Genomic DNA, 13848 nt, shown 5'->3' on the forward strand with positions numbered 1-13848 from the left:
CCAGAGACTAAATGTGTTGTCCTTACAACACATTTTTACAAAGGGCGAAATCACTACTTGGCAGATTAAAGTCATCCAAAACAATTAGCAGATGAAACTTGGGGTCTACTTCCTGGAAATCCTAAAGATTCTTCAACCTTGGGGTAGAAGTGTTAAAATTGGAAGCAAGGATGAGATGCCGTGACCCGGATTCGAACCGGGGTTGCTGCGGCCACAACGCAGAGTACTAACCACTATACGATCACGGCAACATTCCCGAGCCAGGTAGGAGTCGAACCTACAATCTTCTGATCCGTAGTCAGACGCGTTATCCATTGCGCCACTGGCCCTGCTGAAAAAATAACTGCCAAACCGGTGCCTCATTTGTGAAGTACTGGAAAACCTGCCACATGGTACCATTGCCAAAAGTGTCTTCCGTTTCTTGCAAATCAAATCCGAACCGTCCAGAGACTAAATGTGTTGTCCTTACAACACATTTTTACAAAGGGCGAAATCACTACTTGGCAGATTAAAGTCATCCAAAACAATTAGCAGATGAAACTTGGGGTCTACTTCCTGGAAATCCTAAAGATTCTTCAACCTTGGGGTAGAAGTGTTAAAATTGGAAGCAAGGATGAGATGCCGTGACCCAGATTCGAAGCGGGGTTGCTGCGGCCACAACGCAGAGTACTAACCACTATACGATCACGGCAACCTTCCCGAGCCAGGTAGGAGTCGAACCTACAATCTTCTGATCCGTAGTCAGACGCGTTATCCATTGCGCCACTGGCCCTGCTGAAAAAACAACTGCCAAACCGGTGCCTCATTTGTGAAGTACTGGAAAACCTGCCACATGGTACCATTGCCAAAAGTGTCTTCCGTTTCTTGCAAATCAAATCCGAACCGTCCAGAGACTAAATGTGTTGTCCTTACAACACATTTTTACAAAGGGCGAAATCACTACTTGGCAGATTAAAGTCATCCAAAACAATTAGCAGATGAAACTTGGGGTCTACTTCCTGGAAATCCTAAAGATTCTTCAACCTTGGGGTAGAAGTGTTAAAATTGGAAGCAAGGATGAGATGCCGTGACCCGGATTCGAACCGGGGTTGCTGCGGCCACAATGCAGAGTACTAACCACTATACGATCACGGCAACATTCCCGAGCCAGGAAGGAGTCGAACCTACAATCTTCTGATCCGTAGTCAGACGCGTTATCCATTGCGCCACTGGCCCTGCTGAAAAAACAACTGCCAAACCGGTGCCTCATTTCTGAAGTACTGGAAAACCTGCCACATGGTACCATTGCCAAAAGTGCCTTCCGTTTCTTGCAAATCAAAACGGAACCGTCCAGAGACTAAATGTGTTGTCCTTACAACACATTTTTACAAAGGGCGAAATCACTACTTGGCAGATTAAAGTCATCCAAAACAATTAGCAGATGAAACTTGGGGTCTACTTCCTGGAAATCCTAAAGATTCTTCAACCTTGGGGTAGAAGTGTTAAAATTGGAAGCAAGGATGAGATGCCGTGACCCAGATTCGAAGCGGGGTTGCTGCGGCCACAACGCAGAGTACTAACCACTATACGATCACGGCAACCTTCCCAAGCCAGGTAGGAGTCGAACCTACAATCTTCTGATCCGTAGTCAGACGCGTTATCCATTGCGCCACTGGCCCTGCTGAAAAAACAACTGCCAAACCGGTGCCTCATTTGTGAAGTACTGGAAAACCTGCCACATGGTACCATTGCCAAAAGTGTCTTCCGTTTCTTGCAAATCAAATCCGAACCGTCCAGAGACTAAATGTGTTGTCCTTACAACACATTTTTACAAAGGGCGAAATCACTACTTGGCAGATTAAAGTCATCCAAAACAATTAGCAGATGAAACTTGGGGTCTACTTCCTGGAAATCCTAAAGATTCTTCAACCTTGGGTTAGAAGTGTTAAAATTGGAAGCAAGGATGAGATGCTGTGACCCGGATTCGAATCGGGGTTGCTGCGGCCACAACGCAGAGTACTAACCACTATACGATCACGGCAACCTTCCTGAGCCAGGTAGGAGTCGAACCTACAATCTTCTGATCCGTAGTCAGACGCGTTATCCATTGCGCCACTGGCCCTGCTGAAAAAACAACTGCCAAACCGGTGCCTCATTTGTGAAGTACTGGAAAACCTGCCACATGGTACCATTGCCAAAAGTGTCTTCCGTTTCTTGCAAATCAAATCGGAACCGTCCAGAGACTAAATGTGTTGTCCTTACAACACATTTTTACAAAGGGCGAAATCACTACTTGGCAGATTAAAGTCATCCAAAACAATTAGCAGATGAAACTTGGGGTCTACTTCCTGGAAATCCTAAAGATTCTTCAACCTTGGGGTAGAAGTGTTAAAATTGGAAGCAAGGATGAGATGCCGTGACCCGGACTCGCTGCGGCCACAATGCAGAGTACTAACCACTATACGATCACGGCAACATTCCCGAGCCAGGTAGGAGTCGAACCTACAATCTTCTGATCCGTAGTCAGACGCGTTATCCGTTGCGCCACTGGCCCTGCTGAAAACATAACTGCCAAACCGGTGCCTCATTTCTGAAGTACTGGAAAACCTGCCACATGGTACCATTGCCAAAAGTGTCTTCCGTTTCTTGCAAATCAAATCGGAACCGTCCAGAGACTAAATGTGTTGTCCTTACAACACATTTTTACAAAGGGCGAAATCACTACTTGGCAGATTAAAGTCATCCAAAACAATTAGCAGATGAAACTTGGGGTCTACTTCCTGGAAATCCTAAAGATTCTTCAACCTTGGGGTAGAAGTGTTAAAATTGGAAGCAAGGATGAGATGCCGTGACCCGGATTCGAACCAAAAGTGTCTTCCGTTTCTTGCAAATCAAATCCGAACCGTCCAGAGACTAAATGTGTTGTCCTTACAACACATTTTTACAAAGGGCGAAATCACTACTTGGCAGATTAAAGTCATCCAAAACAATTAGCAGATGAAACTTGGGGTCTACTTCCTGGAAATCCTAAAGATTCTTCAACCTTGGGTTAGAAGTGTTAAAATTGGAAGCAAGGATGAGATGCCGTGACCCGGATTCGAACCGGGGTTGCTGCGGCCACAACGCAGAGTACTAACCACTATACGATCACGGCAACCTTCCTGAGCCAGGTAGGAGTCGAACCTACAATCTTCTGATCCGTAGTCAGACGCGTTATCCATTGCGCCACTGGCCCTGCTGAAAAAACAACTGCCAAACCGGTGCCTCATTTCTGAAGTACTGGAAAACCTGCCACATGGTACCATTGCCAAAAGTGCCTTCCGTTTCTTGCAAATCAAATCGGAACCGTCCAGAGACTAAATGTGTTGTCCTTACAACACATTTTTACAAAGGGCGAAATCACTACTTGGCAGATTAAAGTCATCCAAAACAATTAGCAGATGAAACTTGGGGTCTACTTCCTGGAAATCCTAAAGATTCTTCAACCTTGGGGTAGAAGTGTTAAAATTGGAAGCAAGGATGAGATGCCGTGACCCAGATTCGAAGCGGGGTTGCTGCGGCCACAACGCAGAGTACTAGCCACTATACGATCACGGCAACTTTCCCAAGCCAGGTAGGAGTCGAACCTACAATCTTCTGATCCGTAGTCAGACGCGTTATCCATTGCGCCACTGGCCCTGCTGAAAACACAACTGCCAAACCGGTGCCTCATTTGTGAAGTACTGGAAAACCTGCCACATGGTACCATTGCCAAAAGTGTCTTCCGTTTCTTGCAAATCAAATCCGAACCGTCCAGAGACTAAATGTGTTGTCCTTACAACACATTTTTACAAAGGGCGAAATCACTACTTGGCAGATTAAAGTCATCCAAAACAATTAGCAGATGAAACTTGGGGTCTACTTCCTGGAAATCCTAAAGATTCTTCAACCTTGGGTTAGAAGTGTTAAAATTGGAAGCAAGGATGAGATGCCGTGACCCGGATTCGAACCGGGGTTGCTGCGGCCACAACGCAGAGTACTAACCACTATACGATCACGGCAACCTTCCCGAGCCAGGTAGGAGTCGAACCTACAATCTTCTGATCCGTAGTCAGACGCGTTATCCATTGCGCCACTGGCCCTGCTGAAAAAACAACTGCCAAACCGGTGCCTCATTTCTGAAGTACTGGAAAACCTGCCACATGGTACCATTGCCAAAAGTGCCTTCCGTTTCTTGCAAATCAAATCGGAACCGTCCAGAGACTAAATGTGTTGTCCTTACAACACATTTTTACAAAGGGCGAAATCACTACTTGGCAGATTAAAGTCATCCAAAACAATTAGCAGATGAAACTTGGGGTCTACTTCCTGGAAATCCTAAAGATTCTTCAACCTTGGGGTAGAAGTGTTAAAAATGGAAGCAAGGATGAGATGCCGTGACCCGGATTCGAACCGGGGTTGCTGCGGCCACAACGCAGAGTACTAACCGCTATACGATCACGGCAACATTCCCGAGCCAGGTAGGAGTCGAGCCTACAATCTTCTGATCCGTAGTCAGACGCGTTATCCATTGCGCCACTGGCCCTGCTGAAAACACAACTGCCAAACCGGTGCCTCATTTCTGAAGTACTGGAAAACCTGCCACATGGTACCATTGCCAAAAGTGTCTTCCGTTTCTTGCAAATCAAATCGGAACCGTCCAGAGACTAAATGTGTTGTCCTTACAACACATTTTTACAAAGGGCGAAATCACTACTTGGCAGATTAAAGTCATCCAAAACAATTAGCAGATGAAACTTGGGGTCTACTTCCTGGAAATCCTAAAGATTCTTCAACCTTGGGTTAGAAGTGTTAAAATTGGAAGCAAGGATGAGATGCCTTGACCCGAATTCGAACCGGGGTTGCTGCGGCCACAACGCAGAGTACTAACCACTATACGATCACGGCAACCTTCCCGAGCCAGGTAGGAGTCGAACCTACAATCTTCTGATCTGTAGTCAGACGCGTTATCCATTGCGCCACTGGCCCTGCTGAAAAAACAACTGCCAAACCGGTGCCTCATTTCTGAAGTACTGGAAAACCTGCCACATGGTACCATTGCCAAAAGTGCCTTCCGTTTCTTGCAAATCAAATCGGAACCGTCCAGAGACTAAATGTGTTGTCCTTACAACACATTTTTACAAAGGGCGAAATCACTACTTGGCAGATTAAAGTCATCCAAAACAATTAGCAGATGAAACTTGGGGTCTACTTCCTGGAAATCCTAAAGATTCTTCAACCTTGGGGTAGAAGTGTTAAAAATGGAAGCAAGGATGAGATGCCGTGACCCGGATTCGAACCGGGGTTGCTGCGGCCACAACGCAGAGTACTAACCACTATACGATCACGGCAACCTTCCCGAGCCAGGTAGGAGTCGAACCTACAATCTTCTGATCCGTAGTCAGACGCGTTATCCACTGCGCCACTGGCCCTGCTGAAAAAACAACTGCCAAACCGGTGCCTTATTTCTGAAGTACTGGAAAATCTGCCACATGGTACCATTGCCAAAAGTGCCTTCCGTTTCTTGCAAATCAAATCGGAACCGTCCAGAGACTAAATGTGTTGTCCTTACAACACATTTTTACAAAGGGCGAAATCACTACTTGGCAGATTAAAGTCATCCAAAACAATCAGCAGATGAAACTTGGGGTCTACTTCCTGGAAATCCTAAAGATTCTTCAACCTTGGGGTAGAAGTGTTAAAATTGGAAGCAAGGATGAGATGCCGTGACCCGGATTCAAACCGGGGTTGCTGCGGCCACAACGCAGAGTACTAACCACTATACGATCACGGCAACATTCCCAAGCCAGGTAGGAGTCGAGCCTACAATCTTCTGATCCGTAGTCAGACGCGTTATCCATTGCGCCACTGGCCTTGCTGAAAAAACAACTGCCAAACCGGTGCCTCATTTGTGAAGTACTGGAAAACCTGCCACATGGTACCATTGCCAAAAGTGTCTTCCGTTTCTTGCAAATCAAATCGGAACCGTCCAGAGACTAAATGTGTTGTCTTTACAACACATTTTTACAAAGGGCGAAATCACTACTTGGCAGATTAAAGTCATCCAAAACAATTAGCAGATGAAACTTGGGGTCTACTTCCTGGAAATCCTAAAGATTCTTCAACCTTGGGTTAGAAGTGTTAAAATTGGAAGCAAGGATGAGATGCCGTGACCCGAATTCGAACCGGGGTTGCTGCGGCCACAACGCAGAGTACTAACCACTATACGATCACGGCAACCTTCCCGAGCCAGGTAGGAGTCGAACCTACAATCTTCTGATCCGTAGTCAGACGCGTTATCCATTGCGCCACTGGCCCTGCTGAAAAAACAACTGCCAAACCGGTGCCTCATTTCTGAAGTACTGGAAAACCTGCCACATGGTACCATTGCCAAAAGTGCCTTCCGTTTCTTGCAAATCAAATCGGAACCGTCCAGAGACTAAATGTGTTGTCCTTACAACACATTTTTACAAAGGGCGAAATCACTACTTGGCAGATTAAAGTCATCCAAAACAATTAGCAGATGAAACTTGGGGTCTACTTCCTGGAAATCCTAAAGATTCTTCAACCTTGGGGTAGAAGTGTTAAAAATGGAAGCAAGGATGAGATGCCGTGACCCGGATTCGAACCGGGGTTGCTGCGGCCACAACGCAGAGTACTAACCGCTATACGATCACGGCAACATTCCCGAGCCAGGTAGGAGTCGAACCTACAATCTTCTGATCCGTAGTCAGACGCGTTATCCATTGCGCCACTGGCCCTGCTGAAAAAACAACTGCCAAACCGGTGCCTCATTTGTGAAGTACTGGAAAACCTGCCACATGGTACCATTGCCAAAAGTGTCTTCCGTTTCTTGCAAATCAAATCGGAACCGTCCAGAGACTAAATGTGTTGTCCTTACAACACATTTTTACAAAGGGCGAAATCACTACTTGGCAGATTAAAGTCATCCAAAACAATTAGCAGAAGAAATCATGCAGGAGATGAAACTTGGGGTTTACTTCCTGGAAATCCTAAAGATTCTTCAACCTTGGGGTAGAAGTGTTAAAATTGGAAGCAAGGATGAGATGCCGTGACCCGAATTCGAACCGGGGTTGCTGCGGCCACAACGCAGAGTACTAACCACTATACGATCACGGCAACCTTCCCGAGCCAGGTAGGAGTCGAACCTACAATCTTCTGATCCGTAGTCAGACGCGTTATCCATTGCGCCACTGGCCCTGCTGAAAAAACAACTGCCAAACCGGTGCCTCATTTCTGAAGTACTGGAAAACCTGCCACATGGTACCATTGCCAAAAGTGCCTTCCGTTTCTTGCAAATCAAATCGGAACCGTCCAGAGACTAAATGTGTTGTCCTTACAACACATTTTTACAAAGGGCGAAATAACTACTTGGCAGATTAAAGTCATCCAAAACAATTAGCAGATGAAACTTGGGGTCTACTTCCTGGAAATCCTAAAGATTCTTCAACCTTGGGGTAGAAGTGTTAAAAATGGAAGCAAGGATGAGATGCCGTGACCCGGATTCGAACCGGGGTAGCTGCGGCCACAACGCAGAGTACTAACCGCTATACGATCACGGCAACATTCCCGAGCCAGGTAGGAGTCGAACCTACAATCTTCTGATCCGTAGTCAGACGCGTTATCCATTGCGCCACTGGCCCTGCTGAAAAAACAACTGCCAAACCGGTGCCTCATTTGTGAAGTACTGGAAAACCTGCCACATGGTACCATTGCCAAAAGTGTCTTCCGTTTCTTGCAAATCAAATCGGAACCGTCCAGAGACTAAATGTGTTGTCCTTACAACACATTTTTACAAAGGGCGAAATCACTACTTGGCAGATTAAAGTCATCCAAAACAATTAGCAGAAGAAATCATGCAGGAGATGAAACTTGGGGTTTACTTCCTGGAAATCCTAAAGATTCTTCAACCTTGGGGTAGAAGTGTTAAAAATGGAAGCAAGGATGAGATGCCGTGACCCGGATTCGAACTGGGGTTGCTGCGGCCAGAACGCAGAGTACTAACCGCTATACGATCACGGCAACATTCCCGAGCCAGGTAGGAGTCGAACCTACAATCTTCTGATCCGTAGTCAGACGCGTTATCCATTGCGCCACTGGCCCTGCTGAAAAAACAACTGCCAAACCGGTGCCCCATTTCTGAAGTACTGGAAAACCTGCCACATGGTACCATTGCCAAAAGTGTCTTCCGTTTCTTGCAAATCAAATCGGAACCGTACAGAGACTAAATGTGTTGTCCTTACAACACATTTTTACAAAGGGCGAAATCACTACTTGGCAGATTAAAGTCATCCAAAACAATTAGCAGAAGAAATCATGCAGGAGATGAAACTTGGGGTTTACTTCCTGGAAATCCTAAAGATTCTTCAACCTTGGGGTAGAAGTGTTAAAAATGGAAGCAAGGATGAGATGCCGTGACCCGGATTCGAACCGGGGTTGCTGCGGCCACAACGCAGAGTACTAACTGCTATACGATCACGGCAACATTCCCGAGCCAGGTAGGAGTCGAACCTAAAGATTCTTCAACCTTGGGGTAGAAGTGTTAAAATTAGAAGCAAGGATGAGATGCCGTGACCCGGATTCGAACCGGGGTTGCTGTGGCCACAACGCAGAGTACTAACCACTATACGATCACGGCAACATTCCCGAGCCAGGTAGGAGTCGAACCTTCAATCTTCTGATCCGTAGTCAGACGCGTTATCCATTGCGCCACTGGCCCTGCTGAAAAAACAACTGCCAAACCGGTGCCTCATTTGTGAAGTACTGGAAAACCTGCCACATGGTACCATTGCCAAAAGTGTCTTCCGTTTCATGCAAATCAAATCGGAACCGTCCAGAGACTAAATGTGTTGTCCTTACAACACATTTTTACAAAGGGCGAAATCACTACTTGGCAGATTAAAGTCATCCAAAACAATTAGCAGAAGAAATCATGCAGGAGATGAAACTTGGGGTTTACTTCCTGGAAATCCTAAAGATTCTTCAACCTTGGGGTAGAAGTGTTAAAAATGGAAGCAAGGATGAGATGCCGTGACCCGGATTCGAACCGGGGTTGCTGCGGCCACAACGCAGAGTACTAACTGCTATACGATCACGGCAACATTCCCGAGCCAGGTAGGAGTCGAACCTAAAGATTCTTCAACCTTGGGGTAGAAGTGTTAAAATTAGAAGCAAGGATGAGATGCCGTGACCCGGATTCGAACCGGGGTTGCTGCGGCCACAACGCAGAGTACTAACCGCTATACGATCACGGCAACATTCCCGAGCCAGGTAGGAGTCGAACCTACAATCTTCTGATCCGTAGTCAGACGCGTTATCCATTGCGCCACTGGCCCTGCTGAAAACACAACTGCCAAACCGGTGCCTCATTTCTGAAGTACTGGAAAACCTGCCACATGGTACCATTGCCAAAAGTGTCTTCCGTTTCTTGCAAATCAAATCGGAACCGTCCAGAGACTAAATGTGTTGTCCTTACAACACATTTTTACAAAGGGCGAAATCACTACTTGGCAGATTAAAGTCATCCAAAACAATTAGCAGATGAAACTTGGGGTCTACTTCCTGGAAATCCTAAAGATTCTTCAACCTTGGGTTAGAAGTGTTAAAATTGGAAGCAAGGATGAGATGCCTTGACCCGAATTCGAACCGGGGTTGCTGCGGCCACAACGCAGAGTACTAACCACTATACGATCACGGCAACCTTCCCGAGCCAGGTAGGAGTCGAACCTACAATCTTCTGATCCGTAGTCAGACGCGTTATCCATTGCGCCACTGGCCCTGCTGAAAAAACAACTGCCAAACCGGTGCCTCATTTCTGAAGTACTGGAAAACCTGCCACATGGTACCATTGCCAAAAGTGCCTTCCGTTTCTTGCAAATCAAATCGGAACCGTCCAGAGACTAAATGTGTTGTCCTTACAACACATTTTTACAAAGGGCGAAATCACTACTTGGCAGATTAAAGTCATCCAAAACAATTAGCAGATGAAACTTGGGGTCTACTTCCTGGAAATCCTAAAGATTCTTCAACCTTGGGGTAGAAGTGTTAAAAATGGAAGCAAGGATGAGATGCCGTGACCCGGATTCGAACCGGGGTTGCTGCGGCCACAACGCAGAGTACTAACCGCTATACGATCACGGCAACATTCCCGAGCCAGGTAGGAGTCGAACCTACAATCTTCTGATCCGTAGTCAGACGCGTTATCCATTGCGCCACTGGCCCTGCTGAAAAAACAACTGCCAAACCGGTGCCTCATTTGTGAAGTACTGGAAAACCTGCCACATGGTACCATTGCCAAAAGTGTCTTCCGTTTCTTGCAAATCAAATCCGAACCGTCCAGAGACTAAATGTGTTGTCCTTACAACACATTTTTACAAAGGGCGAAATCACTACTTGGCAGATTAAAGTCATCCAAAACAATTAGCAGATGAAACTTGGGGTCTACTTCCTGGAAATCCTAAAGATTCTTCAACCTTGGGTTAGAAGTGTTAAAATTGGAAGCAAGGATGAGATGCCGTGACCCGGATTCGAACCGGGGTTGCTGCGGCCACAACGCAGAGTACTAACCACTATACGATCACGGCAACCTTCCCGAGCCAGGTAGGAGTCGAACCTACAATCTTCTGATCCGTAGTCAGACGCGTTATCCATTGCGCCACTGGCCCTGCTGAAAAAACAACTGCCAAACCGGTGCCTCATTTCTGAAGTACTGGAAAACCTGCCACATGGTACCATTGCCAAAAGTGCCTTCCGTTTCTTGCAAATCAAATCGGAACCGTCCAGAGACTAAATGTGTTGTCCTTACAACACATTTTTACAAAGGGCGAAATCACTACTTGGCAGATTAAAGTCATCCAAAACAATCAGCAGATGAAACTTGGGGTCTACTTCCTGGAAATCCTAAAGATTCTTCAACCTTGGGGTAGAAGTGTTAAAATTGGAAGCAAGGATGAGATGCCGTGACCCGGATTCAAACCGGGGTTGCTGCGGCCACAACGCAGAGTACTAACCACTATACGATCACGGCAACATTCCCAAGCCAGGTAGGAGTCGAGCCTACAATCTTCTGATCCGTAGTCAGACGCGTTATCCATTGCGCCACTGGCCTTGCTGAAAAAACAACTGCCAAACCGGTGCCTCATTTGTGAAGTACTGGAAAACCTGCCACATGGTACCATTGCCAAAAGTGTCTTCCGTTTCTTGCAAATCAAATCGGAACCGTCCAGAGACTAAATGTGTTGTCTTTACAACACATTTTTACAAAGGGCGAAATCACTACTTGGCAGATTAAAGTCATCCAAAACAATTAGCAGATGAAACTTGGGGTCTACTTCCTGGAAATCCTAAAGATTCTTCAACCTTGGGTTAGAAGTGTTAAAATTGGAAGCAAGGATGAGATGCCGTGACCCGAATTCGAACCGGGGTTGCTGCGGCCACAACGCAGAGTACTAACCACTATACGATCACGGCAACCTTCCCGAGCCAGGTAGGAGTCGAACCTACAATCTTCTGATCCGTAGTCAGACGCGTTATCCATTGCGCCACTGGCCCTGCTGAAAAAACAACTGCCAAACCGGTGCCTCATTTCTGAAGTACTGGAAAACCTGCCACATGGTACCATTGCCAAAAGTGCCTTCCGTTTCTTGCAAATCAAATCGGAACCGTCCAGAGACTAAATGTGTTGTCCTTACAACACATTTTTACAAAGGGCGAAATCACTACTTGGCAGATTAAAGTCATCCAAAACAATTAGCAGATGAAACTTGGGGTCTACTTCCTGGAAATCCTAAAGATTCTTCAACCTTGGGGTAGAAGTGTTAAAAATGGAAGCAAGGATGAGATGCCGTGACCCGGATTCGAACCGGGGTTGCTGCGGCCACAACGCAGAGTACTAACCGCTATACGATCACGGCAACATTCCCGAGCCAGGTAGGAGTCGAACCTACAATCTTCTGATCCGTAGTCAGACGCGTTATCCATTGCGCCACTGGCCTTGCTGAAAAAACAACTGCCAAACCGGTGCCTCATTTGTGAAGTACTGGAAAACCTGCCACATGGTACCATTGCCAAAAGTGTCTTCCGTTTCTTGCAAATCAAATCGGAACCGTCCAGAGACTAAATGTGTTGTCTTTACAACACATTTTTACAAAGGGCGAAATCACTACTTGGCAGATTAAAGTCATCCAAAACAATTAGCAGATGAAACTTGGGGTCTACTTCCTGGAAATCCTAAAGATTCTTCAACCTTGGGTTAGAAGTGTTAAAATTGGAAGCAAGGATGAGATGCCGTGACCCGAATTCGAACCGGGGTTGCTGCGGCCACAACGCAGAGTACTAACCACTATACGATCACGGCAACATTCCCGAGCCAGGTAGGAGTCGAACCTACAATCTTCTGATCCGTAGTCAGACGCGTTATCCATTGCGCCACTGGCCCTGCTGAAAAAACAACTGCCAAACCGGTGCCCCATTTCTGAAGTACTGGAAAACCTGCCACATGGTACCATTGCCAAAAGTGTCTTCCGTTTCTTGCAAATCAAATCGGAACCGTACAGAGACTAAATGTGTTGTCCTTACAACACATTTTTACAAAGGGCGAAATCACTACTTGGCAGATTAAAGTCATCCAAAACAATTAGCAGAAGAAATCATGCAGGAGATGAAACTTGGGGTTTACTTCCTGGAAATCCTAAAGATTCTTCAACCTTGGGGTAGAAGTGTTAAAAATGGAAGCAAGGATGAGATGCCGTGACCCGGATTCGAACCGGGGTTGCTGCGGCCACAACGCAGAGTACTAACTGCTATACGATCACGGCAACATTCCCGAGCCAGGTAGGAGTCGAACCTAAAGATTCTTCAACCTTGGGGTAGAAGTGTTAAAATTAGAAGCAAGGATGAGATGCCGTGACCCGGATTCGAACCGGGGTTGCTGTGGCCACAACGCAGAGTACTAACCACTATACGATCACGGCAACATTCCCGAGCCAGGTAGGAGTCGAACCTTCAATCTTCTGATCCGTAGTCAGACGCGTTATCCATTGCGCCACTGGCCCTGCTGAAAAAACAACTGCCAAACCGGTGCCTCATTTGTGAAGTACTGGAAAACCTGCCACATGGTACCATTGCCAAAAGTGTCTTCCGTTTCTTGCAAATCAAATCGGAACCGTCCAGAGACTAAATGTGTTGTCCTTACAACACATTTTTACAAAGGGCGAAATCACTACTTGGCAGATTAAAGTCATCCAAAACAATTAGCAGAAGAAATCATGCAGGAGATGAAACTTGGGGTTTACTTCCTGGAAATCCTAAAGATTCTTCAACCTTGGGGTAGAAGTGTTAAAAATGGAAGCAAGGATGAGATGCCGTGACCCGGATTCGAACCGGGGTTGCTGCGGCCACAACGCAGAGTACTAACTGCTATACGATCACGGCAACATTCCCGAGCCAGGTAGGAGTCGAACCTAAAGATTCTTCAACCTTGGGGTAGAAGTGTTAAAATTAGAAGCAAGGATGAGATGCCGTGACCCGGATTCGAACCGGGGTTGCTGCGGCCACAACGCAGAGTACTAACCGCTATACGATCACGGCAACATTCCCGAGCCAGGTAGGAGTCGAACCTACAATCTTCTGATCCGTAGTCAGACGCGTTATCCATTGCGCCACTGGCCCTGCTGAAAACACAACTGCCAAACCGGTGCCTCATTTCTGAAGTACTGGAAAACCTGCCACATGGTACCATTGCCAAAAGTGTCTTCCGTTTCTTGCAAATCAAATCGGAACCGTCCAGAGACTAAATGTGTTGTCCTTACAACACATTTTTACAAAGGGCGA

The 13848-nt window shown here is 46.5% G+C and overlaps 41 non-coding genes across 41 annotated transcripts; all 41 read right to left on the minus strand.

Annotated features, from left to right (window-relative positions):
• Window positions 1-176: 176 nt before the first annotated feature.
• On the minus strand, window positions 177-248 carry TRNAH-GUG (transfer RNA histidin (anticodon GUG)). The gene has a single exon. It is a non-coding gene; the product is annotated as a tRNA-His (tRNA).
• Window positions 249-256: 8 nt separating this feature from the next.
• Window positions 257-329, minus strand: TRNAR-ACG (transfer RNA arginine (anticodon ACG)). Its single transcript has one exon. It is a non-coding gene; the product is annotated as a tRNA-Arg (tRNA).
• Window positions 330-699: 370 nt separating this feature from the next.
• Window positions 700-772, minus strand: TRNAR-ACG (transfer RNA arginine (anticodon ACG)). The gene has a single exon. It is a non-coding gene; the product is annotated as a tRNA-Arg (tRNA).
• Window positions 773-1142: 370 nt separating this feature from the next.
• Window positions 1143-1215, minus strand: TRNAR-ACG (transfer RNA arginine (anticodon ACG)). Its single transcript has one exon. It is a non-coding gene; the product is annotated as a tRNA-Arg (tRNA).
• A 370-nt stretch (window positions 1216-1585) lies between these two features.
• TRNAR-ACG (transfer RNA arginine (anticodon ACG)) lies at window positions 1586-1658 on the minus strand. The gene has a single exon. It is a non-coding gene; the product is annotated as a tRNA-Arg (tRNA).
• A 370-nt stretch (window positions 1659-2028) lies between these two features.
• TRNAR-ACG (transfer RNA arginine (anticodon ACG)) lies at window positions 2029-2101 on the minus strand. Its single transcript has one exon. It is a non-coding gene; the product is annotated as a tRNA-Arg (tRNA).
• A 359-nt stretch (window positions 2102-2460) lies between these two features.
• On the minus strand, window positions 2461-2533 carry TRNAR-ACG (transfer RNA arginine (anticodon ACG)). The gene has a single exon. It is a non-coding gene; the product is annotated as a tRNA-Arg (tRNA).
• Window positions 2534-3061: 528 nt separating this feature from the next.
• Window positions 3062-3133, minus strand: TRNAH-GUG (transfer RNA histidin (anticodon GUG)). The gene has a single exon. It is a non-coding gene; the product is annotated as a tRNA-His (tRNA).
• An 8-nt stretch (window positions 3134-3141) lies between these two features.
• TRNAR-ACG (transfer RNA arginine (anticodon ACG)) lies at window positions 3142-3214 on the minus strand. The gene has a single exon. It is a non-coding gene; the product is annotated as a tRNA-Arg (tRNA).
• A 370-nt stretch (window positions 3215-3584) lies between these two features.
• Window positions 3585-3657, minus strand: TRNAR-ACG (transfer RNA arginine (anticodon ACG)). Its single transcript has one exon. It is a non-coding gene; the product is annotated as a tRNA-Arg (tRNA).
• Window positions 3658-3947: 290 nt separating this feature from the next.
• On the minus strand, window positions 3948-4019 carry TRNAH-GUG (transfer RNA histidin (anticodon GUG)). Its single transcript has one exon. It is a non-coding gene; the product is annotated as a tRNA-His (tRNA).
• An 8-nt stretch (window positions 4020-4027) lies between these two features.
• TRNAR-ACG (transfer RNA arginine (anticodon ACG)) lies at window positions 4028-4100 on the minus strand. The gene has a single exon. It is a non-coding gene; the product is annotated as a tRNA-Arg (tRNA).
• A 290-nt stretch (window positions 4101-4390) lies between these two features.
• Window positions 4391-4462, minus strand: TRNAH-GUG (transfer RNA histidin (anticodon GUG)). The gene has a single exon. It is a non-coding gene; the product is annotated as a tRNA-His (tRNA).
• Window positions 4463-4470: 8 nt separating this feature from the next.
• TRNAR-ACG (transfer RNA arginine (anticodon ACG)) lies at window positions 4471-4543 on the minus strand. The gene has a single exon. It is a non-coding gene; the product is annotated as a tRNA-Arg (tRNA).
• A 370-nt stretch (window positions 4544-4913) lies between these two features.
• TRNAC-ACA (transfer RNA cysteine (anticodon ACA)) lies at window positions 4914-4986 on the minus strand. Its single transcript has one exon. It is a non-coding gene; the product is annotated as a tRNA-Cys (tRNA).
• A 290-nt stretch (window positions 4987-5276) lies between these two features.
• TRNAH-GUG (transfer RNA histidin (anticodon GUG)) lies at window positions 5277-5348 on the minus strand. Its single transcript has one exon. It is a non-coding gene; the product is annotated as a tRNA-His (tRNA).
• An 8-nt stretch (window positions 5349-5356) lies between these two features.
• Window positions 5357-5429, minus strand: TRNAR-ACG (transfer RNA arginine (anticodon ACG)). Its single transcript has one exon. It is a non-coding gene; the product is annotated as a tRNA-Arg (tRNA).
• A 290-nt stretch (window positions 5430-5719) lies between these two features.
• On the minus strand, window positions 5720-5791 carry TRNAH-GUG (transfer RNA histidin (anticodon GUG)). The gene has a single exon. It is a non-coding gene; the product is annotated as a tRNA-His (tRNA).
• Window positions 5792-6242: 451 nt separating this feature from the next.
• Window positions 6243-6315, minus strand: TRNAR-ACG (transfer RNA arginine (anticodon ACG)). The gene has a single exon. It is a non-coding gene; the product is annotated as a tRNA-Arg (tRNA).
• Window positions 6316-6605: 290 nt separating this feature from the next.
• On the minus strand, window positions 6606-6677 carry TRNAH-GUG (transfer RNA histidin (anticodon GUG)). The gene has a single exon. It is a non-coding gene; the product is annotated as a tRNA-His (tRNA).
• An 8-nt stretch (window positions 6678-6685) lies between these two features.
• TRNAR-ACG (transfer RNA arginine (anticodon ACG)) lies at window positions 6686-6758 on the minus strand. The gene has a single exon. It is a non-coding gene; the product is annotated as a tRNA-Arg (tRNA).
• Window positions 6759-7145: 387 nt separating this feature from the next.
• Window positions 7146-7218, minus strand: TRNAR-ACG (transfer RNA arginine (anticodon ACG)). The gene has a single exon. It is a non-coding gene; the product is annotated as a tRNA-Arg (tRNA).
• Window positions 7219-7508: 290 nt separating this feature from the next.
• Window positions 7509-7580, minus strand: TRNAH-GUG (transfer RNA histidin (anticodon GUG)). The gene has a single exon. It is a non-coding gene; the product is annotated as a tRNA-His (tRNA).
• Window positions 7581-7588: 8 nt separating this feature from the next.
• On the minus strand, window positions 7589-7661 carry TRNAR-ACG (transfer RNA arginine (anticodon ACG)). The gene has a single exon. It is a non-coding gene; the product is annotated as a tRNA-Arg (tRNA).
• A 387-nt stretch (window positions 7662-8048) lies between these two features.
• Window positions 8049-8121, minus strand: TRNAR-ACG (transfer RNA arginine (anticodon ACG)). Its single transcript has one exon. It is a non-coding gene; the product is annotated as a tRNA-Arg (tRNA).
• Window positions 8122-8664: 543 nt separating this feature from the next.
• TRNAR-ACG (transfer RNA arginine (anticodon ACG)) lies at window positions 8665-8737 on the minus strand. The gene has a single exon. It is a non-coding gene; the product is annotated as a tRNA-Arg (tRNA).
• A 463-nt stretch (window positions 8738-9200) lies between these two features.
• TRNAH-GUG (transfer RNA histidin (anticodon GUG)) lies at window positions 9201-9272 on the minus strand. The gene has a single exon. It is a non-coding gene; the product is annotated as a tRNA-His (tRNA).
• Window positions 9273-9280: 8 nt separating this feature from the next.
• On the minus strand, window positions 9281-9353 carry TRNAR-ACG (transfer RNA arginine (anticodon ACG)). The gene has a single exon. It is a non-coding gene; the product is annotated as a tRNA-Arg (tRNA).
• Window positions 9354-9723: 370 nt separating this feature from the next.
• Window positions 9724-9796, minus strand: TRNAR-ACG (transfer RNA arginine (anticodon ACG)). The gene has a single exon. It is a non-coding gene; the product is annotated as a tRNA-Arg (tRNA).
• A 290-nt stretch (window positions 9797-10086) lies between these two features.
• Window positions 10087-10158, minus strand: TRNAH-GUG (transfer RNA histidin (anticodon GUG)). The gene has a single exon. It is a non-coding gene; the product is annotated as a tRNA-His (tRNA).
• Window positions 10159-10166: 8 nt separating this feature from the next.
• On the minus strand, window positions 10167-10239 carry TRNAR-ACG (transfer RNA arginine (anticodon ACG)). Its single transcript has one exon. It is a non-coding gene; the product is annotated as a tRNA-Arg (tRNA).
• A 290-nt stretch (window positions 10240-10529) lies between these two features.
• On the minus strand, window positions 10530-10601 carry TRNAH-GUG (transfer RNA histidin (anticodon GUG)). The gene has a single exon. It is a non-coding gene; the product is annotated as a tRNA-His (tRNA).
• Window positions 10602-10609: 8 nt separating this feature from the next.
• On the minus strand, window positions 10610-10682 carry TRNAR-ACG (transfer RNA arginine (anticodon ACG)). The gene has a single exon. It is a non-coding gene; the product is annotated as a tRNA-Arg (tRNA).
• Window positions 10683-10972: 290 nt separating this feature from the next.
• On the minus strand, window positions 10973-11044 carry TRNAH-GUG (transfer RNA histidin (anticodon GUG)). Its single transcript has one exon. It is a non-coding gene; the product is annotated as a tRNA-His (tRNA).
• Window positions 11045-11495: 451 nt separating this feature from the next.
• Window positions 11496-11568, minus strand: TRNAR-ACG (transfer RNA arginine (anticodon ACG)). Its single transcript has one exon. It is a non-coding gene; the product is annotated as a tRNA-Arg (tRNA).
• Window positions 11569-11858: 290 nt separating this feature from the next.
• Window positions 11859-11930, minus strand: TRNAH-GUG (transfer RNA histidin (anticodon GUG)). The gene has a single exon. It is a non-coding gene; the product is annotated as a tRNA-His (tRNA).
• An 8-nt stretch (window positions 11931-11938) lies between these two features.
• TRNAR-ACG (transfer RNA arginine (anticodon ACG)) lies at window positions 11939-12011 on the minus strand. Its single transcript has one exon. It is a non-coding gene; the product is annotated as a tRNA-Arg (tRNA).
• Window positions 12012-12381: 370 nt separating this feature from the next.
• On the minus strand, window positions 12382-12454 carry TRNAR-ACG (transfer RNA arginine (anticodon ACG)). The gene has a single exon. It is a non-coding gene; the product is annotated as a tRNA-Arg (tRNA).
• A 543-nt stretch (window positions 12455-12997) lies between these two features.
• Window positions 12998-13070, minus strand: TRNAR-ACG (transfer RNA arginine (anticodon ACG)). Its single transcript has one exon. It is a non-coding gene; the product is annotated as a tRNA-Arg (tRNA).
• Window positions 13071-13533: 463 nt separating this feature from the next.
• Window positions 13534-13605, minus strand: TRNAH-GUG (transfer RNA histidin (anticodon GUG)). Its single transcript has one exon. It is a non-coding gene; the product is annotated as a tRNA-His (tRNA).
• An 8-nt stretch (window positions 13606-13613) lies between these two features.
• On the minus strand, window positions 13614-13686 carry TRNAR-ACG (transfer RNA arginine (anticodon ACG)). The gene has a single exon. It is a non-coding gene; the product is annotated as a tRNA-Arg (tRNA).
• Between the last annotated feature and the right edge of the window lie 162 nt (window positions 13687-13848).

The sequence above is a fragment of the Hyla sarda genome, chromosome 4, assembly GCF_029499605.1.
Source record: "Hyla sarda isolate aHylSar1 chromosome 4, aHylSar1.hap1, whole genome shotgun sequence".
Taxonomy (NCBI): Eukaryota; Metazoa; Chordata; class Amphibia; order Anura; family Hylidae; genus Hyla; species Hyla sarda.